This window comes from Dama dama, unplaced genomic scaffold (genome assembly GCF_033118175.1).
Source record: "Dama dama isolate Ldn47 unplaced genomic scaffold, ASM3311817v1 ptg000088l, whole genome shotgun sequence".
NCBI lineage: Eukaryota > Metazoa > Chordata > Mammalia > Artiodactyla > Cervidae > Dama > Dama dama.
The window spans coordinates 8,108,322-8,116,227 of NW_026870905.1; positions in this window are offsets into that span (position 1 = coordinate 8,108,322).

Genomic DNA, 7,906 nt, shown 5'->3' on the forward strand with positions numbered 1-7,906 from the left:
ATTCCCTCTGACGAGGCCCTCTGAGCTCCAGCACCTTGCAGTGTGGAGACAGCCCCTGCCAGCAACCTCCTCTCCAAAGAGGCCTCAACCGAGGCCTAGGCCCAGGGGAAAGGCACCAGCGGGGATGAGCCTTGGGAGGCGCCCGAGCATGTCTGGACCCAGTCCCCGCAGCCTGCCCCTTGGTGGGGCAGTACCCCCGGAGGCCAGGAATGTCTGGGCAAGGCTGCCAGGGGCAGGGACACTGCTGGGTCCTGCCCCTGGCCTGTGGGGCGTCTGAGCACAACCGGCACTCTCCCGCTGGAAGACCTCCCCGTCTGCCTCCAAAGGCCGGTTTGCAAGCACTCCCGCCCGCTGTTCCCGCCAGGCACGCACAATGCTTCCAAGCCCGGGAGAAAAGCGCTTCGTGGTGGTGCTCTCTCCGGGCCCTTGCCCCTGAGCCTGGGGGCCAGGCAGGGGGAACACACTCCCAGGCCAAGGCAGAACGACATGCACACGTCTGTTCCTGCCCCCTACACCGGCAGAGAGCTCGGGGGAGCCAGATACTGCGAGGCTGCTGCTGGGCTGGCTGCCTGTGTGGGACGGGGCAGAGCCGACCTAGGGGCAAGTTGGGCCTCTTGCTCTCCCTGCTGCCCTGAGGCTGCTGGGTCAAAGAGGTCTTGGGCATCCAGCCCTTTGCTGGTCCCTTCCCTCTGACGAGGCCCTCTGAGCTCCAGCACCTTGCAGTGTGGAGACAGCCCCTGCCAGCAACCTCCTCTCCAAAGAGGCCTCAACCGAGGCCTAGGCCCAGGGGAAAGGCACCAGCGGGGATGATCCTGGGGAGGCGCACGGACATGTCTGGACCCAGTCCCCGCAGCCTGCCCCGTGGTGGGGCAGTACCCCCGGAGGCCAGGAAGGTCTGGGCAAGGCTGGCCAGGGGCAGGGGCCCTGGTGGGTCCTGCCCCTGGCCTGTGGGGCCTCTGAGCACAACCGGCCCTCTCCCACTGGAAGACCTCCCCGGCTGCCTCCAAAGGCCGGTTTGCAAGCGGTCCCGACCACTGTTCCCAGCAGGCGTGGACAATGCTCCCAAGCCCGGGAGAAAAGCGCTTCAGGGTCGTGCTCTCTCCGGGCCCTTGCCCCTGAGCCTGGGGGCAAGCCAGGGTGTCCACATTCCCAGGCCAAGGCAGAACCACATGCACACGTCTGATCTGCCCCATGCACCGGCAGAGAGCTCGGGGGAGCCAGATACTGCGAGGCTGCTGCTGGGCTGGCTGCCTGTGTGGGACGGGGCAGAGCCGACCTAGGGGCAAGTTGGGCCTCTTGCTCTCCCTGCTGCCCTGAGGCTGCTGGGCCAAAGAGGTCTTGGGCATCCAGCCCCTTGCTGGTCCCTTCCCTCTGACGAGGCCCTCTGAGCTCCAGCACCTTGCAGTGTGGAGACAGCCCCTGCCAGCAACCTCCTCTCCAAGGAGGCCTCAACCGAGGCCTAGGCCCAGGGGAAAGGCACCAGCGGGGATGAGCCTGGGGAGGCGCCCGGGCATGTCTGGACCCAGTCCCCACAGCCTGCCCCTTGGTGGGCCAGTACCCCCGGAGGCCAGGAAGGTCTGGGAAAGGCTGGCCAGGGGCAGGGGACTTCCTGGGCCCTGCCCCTGGCCTGTGGGGCCTCTGAGCACAAACGGCCCTCTCCCACTGGAAAACCTCCCCGGCTGCCTCCAAAGGCCGGTTTGCCAACACTCCCGCCCGTTGTTCCCGCCAGGCATGCACAATGCTCCCAAGCCCGGGAGAAAAGCGCTTCGGGGTGTTGCTCTCTCCGGGCCCTTGCCCCTGAGCCTGGGCGCAAGGCAGGGTGTCCACACTCCCAGGCCAAGGCAGAACCACATGCACACGTCTGTTCCTGACCCCTGTACCGGCAGAGAGCTCGGGGGAGCCAGAGTCTGTCAGGCAGCTGCTGGGCTGGCCGCCTGTGTGGGAAGGGGCAGAGCCGACCTAGGGGCAAGTTGGGCCTCTTCCTCTCCCTGCTGCCCTGAGGCTGCTGGGCCAAAGAGGTCTTGGGCATCCAGCCCCTTGCTGGTCCCTTCCCTCTGACGAGGCCCTCTGAGCTCCAGCACCTTGCAGTGTGGAGACAGCCCCTGCCAGCAACCTCCTCTCCAAGGAGGCCTCAACCGAGGCCTAGGCCCAGGGGAAAGGCACCAGCGGGGATGAGCCTGGGGAGGCGCCCGGGCATGTCGGGACCCAGTCCCCGCAGCCTGCCCCTTGGTGGGGCAGTACCTCCGGAGGCCAGGAAGGTCTGGGCAAGGCTGGCCAGGGGCAGGGGCCCTGGTGGGTCCTGCCCCTGGCCTGTGGGGCCTCTGAGCACAACCGGCCCTCTCCCACTGGAAGACCTCCCCGTCTGCCTCCAAAGGCCGGTTTGCAAGCACTCCCGCCCACTGTTCCCACCAAGCGCGTACAATGCTCCCAAGCCGGGGAGAAAAGCGCTTCGGGGTGGTCTCTCTCCGGGCCCTTGCCCCTGAGCCTGGGGGCCAGGCAGGGGGTCCACACTCCCAGGCCAAGGCAGAACTACATGCACACGTCTGTTCCTGCCCCCTGCACCGGCAGAGAGCTCGGGGGAGCCAGAGTCTGTCAGGCAGCTGCTGGGCTGGCCGCCTGTGTGGGAAGGGGCAGAGCCGACCTAGGGGCAATTTGGGCCTCTTGCTCTCCCTGCTGCCCTGAGGCTTCTGGGCCAAAGAGGTCTTGGGCATCCAGCCCCTTGCTGGTCCCTTCCCTCTCACGAGGCCCTCTGAGCTCCAGCACCTTGCAGTGTGGAGACAGCCCCTGCCAGCAACCTCCTCTCCAAGGAGGCCTAAACCGAGGCCTAGGCCCAGGGGAAAGGCACCAGCGGGGATGAGCCTGGGGAGGCGCCCGGGCATGTCTGGACCCAGTCCCCGCAGCCTGCCCCTTGGTGGGGCAGTAACCCCGGAGGCCAGGAAGGTCTGGGCAAGGCTGGCCAGGGGCAGGGGCCCTGCTGGGTCCTGCCCCTGGCCTGTGGGGCCTCTGAGCACAACCGGCCCTCTCCCACTGGAAGACCTCCCCGGCTGCCTCCAAAGGCCGGTTTGCCAACACTCCCGCCCGCTGTTCCCGCCAGGCACGCACAATGCTCCCAAGCCCGGGAGAAAAGCGCTTCGGGGTGTTTTTCTCTCCGGGCCCTTGCCCCTGAGCCTGGGGGCCAGGCAGTTGGTCCACACTCCCAGACCAAGGCAGAACCACATGCACACGTCTGTTCCTGACCCCTGCACCGGCAGAGAGCTCGGGGGAGCCAGAGTCTGTCAGGCAGCTGCTGGGCTGGCCGCCTGTGTGGGAAGGGGCAGAGCCGATCTAGGGGCAAGTTGGGCCTCTTCCTCTCCCTGCTGCCCTGAGGCTGCTGGGCCAAAGAGGTCTTGGGGATCCAGCCCCTTGCTGGTCCCTTCCCTCTGACGAGGCCCTCTGAGCTCCAGCACCTTGCAGTGTGGAGACAGCCCCTGCCAGCAACCTCCTCTCCAAAGAGGCCTCAACCGAGGCCTAGGCCCAGGGGAAAGGCACCAGCGGGGATGAGCCTGGGGAGGCGCCCGAGCATGTCTGGACCCAGTCCCCGCAGCCTGCCCCTTGGTGGGGCAGTACCCCCGGAGGCCAGGAATGTCTGGGCAAGGCTGCCAGGGGCAGGGACACTGCTGGGTCCTGCCCCTGGCCTGTGGGGCGTCTGAGCACAACCGGCACTCTCCCGCTGGAAGACCTCCCCGTCTGCCTCCAAAGGCCGGTTTGCAAGCACTCCCGCCCGCTGTTCCCGCCAGGCACGCACAATGCTCCCAAGCCCGGGTGAAAAGCGCTTCGAGGTGGTGCTCTCTCCGGGCCCTTGCCCCTGTGCCTGGGGGCCAGGCAGGGGGAACACACTCCCAGGCCAAGGCAGAACGACATGCACACGTCTGTTCCTGCCCCCTACACCGGCAGAGAGCTCGGGGGAGCCAGATACTGCGAGGCTGCTGCTGGGCTGGCTGCCTGTGTGGGACGGGGCAGAGCCGACCTAGGGGCAAGTTGGGCCTCTTGCTCTCCCTGCTGCCCTGAGGCTGCTGGGTCAAAGAGGTCTTGGGCATCCAGCCCTTTGCTGGTCCCTTCCCTCTGACGAGGCCCTCTGAGCTCCAGCACCTTGCAGTGTGGAGACAGCCCCTGCCAGCAACCTCCTCTCCAAAGAGGCCTCAACCGAGGCCTAGGCCCAGGGGAAAGGCACCAGCGGGGATGATCCTGGGGAGGCGCACGGACATGTCTGGACCCAGTCCCCGCAGCCTGCCCCGTGGTGGGGCAGTACCCCCGGAGGCCAGGAAGGTCTGGGCAAGGCTGGCCAGGGGCAGGGGCCCTGGTGGGTCCTGCCCCTGGCCTGTGGGGCCTCTGAGCACAACCGGCCCTCTCCCACTGGAAGACCTCCCCGGCTGCCTCCAAAGGCCGGTTTGCAAGCGCTCCCGGCCACTGTTCCCAGCAGGCGTGGACAATGCTCCCAAGCCCGGGAGAAAAGCGCTTCAGGGTCGTGCTCTCTCCGGGCCCTTGCCCCTGAGCCTGGGGGCAAGCCAGGGTGTCCACACTCCCAGGCCAAGGCAGAACCACATGCACACGTCTGATCTGCCCCATGCACCGGCAGAGAGCTCGGGGGAGCCAGAGTCTGTCAAGCAGCTGCTGGGCTGGCTGCCTGTATGGGAAGTGGCAGAGCCGACCTAGGGGCAAGTTGGGCCTCTTGCTCTCCCTGCTGCCCTGAGGCTGCTGGGCCAAATAGGTCTTGGGCATCCAGCCCCTTGCTGGTCCCTTCCCTCTGACGAGGCCCTCTGAGCTCCAGCACCTTGCAGTGTGGAGACAGCCCCTGCCAGCAACCTCCTCTCCAAGGAGGCCTCAACCAAGGCTAGGCCCAGGGGAAAGGCACCAGCGGGGATGAGCCTGGGGAGGCGCCCGGGCATGTCTGGACCCAGTCCCCACAGCCTGCCCCTTGGTGGGGCAGTATCCCCGGAGGCCAGGAAGGTCTGGGCAAGGCTGGCCAGGGGCAGGGGACCTGCTGGTTCCTGCCCCTGGCCTGTGGGGCCTCTGAGCACAACCGGCCCTCTCCCACTGGAAGACCTCCCCGGCTGCCTCCAAAGGCCGGTTTGCAAGCACTCCCGCCCACTGTTCCCACCAAGCGCCCACAATGCTCCCAAGCCCGGGAGAAAAGCGCTTCGGGGTGGTGCTCTCTCCGGGCTCTTGCCCCTGAGCCTGGGGGCCAGGCAGGGGGTCCACACTCCTAGGCCAAGGCAGAACCACATGCACACGTCTGTTCCTGCCCCCTGCAAGGGCAGAGAGCTCGGGGGAGCCAGAGTCTGTCAGGCAGCTGCTGGGCTGGCCGCCTGTGTGGGAAGGGGCAGAGCCGACCTAGGGGCAATTTGGGCCTCTTGCTCTCCCTGCTGCCCTGAGGCTGCTGGGCCAAAGAGGTCTTGGGCATCCAGCCCCTTGCTTGTCCCTTCCCTCTGACGAGGCCCTCTGAGCTCCAGCACCTTGCAGTGTGGAGACAGCCCCTGCCAGCAACCTCCTCTCCAAGGAGGCCTCAACCGAGGCCTAGGACCAGGGGAAAGGCACCAGCGGGGATGAGCCTGGGGAGGCGCCCGGGCATGTCTGGACCCAGTCCCCGCAGCCTGCCCCTTGGTGGGGCAGTACCCCCGGAGGCCAGGAAGGTCTGGGCAAGGCTGGCCAGGGCCAGGGGCCCTGCTGGGGCCTGCCCCTGGCCTGTGGGGCCTCTGAGCACAACCGGCCCTCTCCCACTGGAAGACCTCCCCGGCTGCCTCCAAAGTCCTGTTTGCCAACACTCCCGCCCCCTGTTCCCGCCAGGCACGCACAATGCTCCCAAGCCCGGGAGAAAAGCGCTTCGGGGTGTTGCTCTCTCCGGGCCTTTGCCCCTGAGCCTGGGGGCCAGGCAGTTGGTCCACACTCCCAGTCCAAGGCAGAACCACATGCACACGTCTGTTCCTGCCCCCTGCACCGGCAGAGAGCTCGGGGGAGCCAGAGTCTGTCAGGCAGCTGCTGGGCTGGCCGCCTGTGTGGGACGGGGCAGAGCCGACCTAGGGGCAAGTTGGGCCTCTTCCTCTCCCTGCTGCCCTGAGGATGCTGAGCCAAAGAGGTCTTGGGCATCCAGCCCCTTGCTGGTCCCTTCCCTCTGACGAGGCCCTCTGAGCTCCAGCACCTTGCAGTGTGGAGACAGCCCCTGCCAGCAACCTCCTCTCCAAGGAGGCCTCAACCGAGGCCTAGGCCCAGGGGAAAGGCACCAGCGGGGATGAGCCTGGGGAGGCGCCCGGGCATGTCTGGACCCAGTCACCGCAGCCTGCCCCTTGGTGGGGCAGTATCCCCGGAGGCCAGGAAGGTCTGGGCAAGGCTGGCCAGGGGCAGGGGACCTGCTGGGTCCTGCCCCTGGCCTGTGGGGCCTCTGAGCACAACCAGCACTCTCCCGCTGGAAGACCTCCCCGGCTGCCTCCAAAGGCCGGTTTGCAAGCACTCCCGCCCGCTGTTCCCGCCAGGCACGAACAATGCTCCCAAGCCCGGGAGAAAAGCGCTTCGGGGTGGTGCTCTCTCCGGTCCCTTGCCCCTGGGCCTGGGGGCCAGGCAGGGGGAACACACTCCCAGGCCAAGGCAGAACGACATGCACACGTCTGTTCCTGCCCCCTACACCGGCAGAGAGCTCGGGGGAGCCAGATACTGCGAGGCTGCTGCTGGGCTGGCTGCCTGTGTGGGACGGGGCAGAGCCGACCTACGGGCAAGTTGGGCCTCTTGCTCACCCTGCTGCCCTGAGGCTGCTGGGTCAAAGAGGTCTTGGGCATCCAGCCCTTTGCTGGTCCCTTCCCTCTGACGAGGCCCTCTGAGCTCCAGCACCTTGCAGTGTGGAGACAGCCCCTGCCAGCAACCTCCTCTCCAAAGAGGCCTCAACCGAGGCCTAGGCCCAGGGGAAAGGCACCAGCGGGGATGATCCTGGGGAGGCGCACGGACATGTCTGGACCCAGTCCCCGCAGCCTGCCCCTTGGTGGGGCAGTACCCCCGGAGGCCAGGAAGGTCTGGGCAAGGCTGGCCAGGGGCAGGGGCCCTGCTGGGTCCTGCCCCTTGCCTGTGGGGCCTCTGAGCACAACCGGCCCTCTCCCACTGGAAGACCTCCCCGGCTGCCTCCAAAGGCCGGTTTGCAAGCGCTCCCTGCCACTGTTCCCAGCAGGCGTGGACAATGCTCCCAAGCCCGGGAGAAAAGCGCTTCAGGGTCGTGCTCTCTCCGGGCCCTTGCCCCTGAGCCTGGGGGCAAGGCAGGGTGTCCACACACCCAGGCCAAGGCAGAACCACATGCACACGTCTGATCTGCCCCATGCACCGGCAGAGAGCTCGGGGGAGCCAGAGTCTGTCAGGCAGCTGCTGGGCTGGCTGCCTGTATGGGAAGTGGCAGAGCCGACCTAGGGGCAAGTTGGGCCTCTTGCTCTCCCTGCTGCCCTGAGGCTGCTGGGCCAAAGAGGTCTTGGGCATCCAGCCCCTTGCTGGTCCCTTCCCTCTGACGAGGCCCTCTGAGCTCCAGCACCTTGCAGTGTGGAGACAGCCCCTGCCAGCAACCTCCTCTCCAAGGAGGCCTCAACCGAGGCCTAGGCCCAGGGGAAAGGCACCAGCGGGGATGAGCCTGGGGAGGCGCCCGGGCATGTCTGGACCCAGTCCCCGCAGCCTGCCCCTTGGTGGGGCAGTACCCCCGGAGGCCAGGAAGGTCTGGGCAAGGCTGCCCAGGGGCAGGGGACCTGCTGGGTCCTGCCCCTGGCCTGTGGGGCCTCTGAGCACAACCGGCCCTCTCCCACTGGAAGACCTCCCCGGCTGCCTCCAAAGGCCGGTTTGCAAGCACTCCCGCCCACTGTTCCCACCAAGCCCACACAATGCTCCCAAGCCCGGGAGAAAAGCG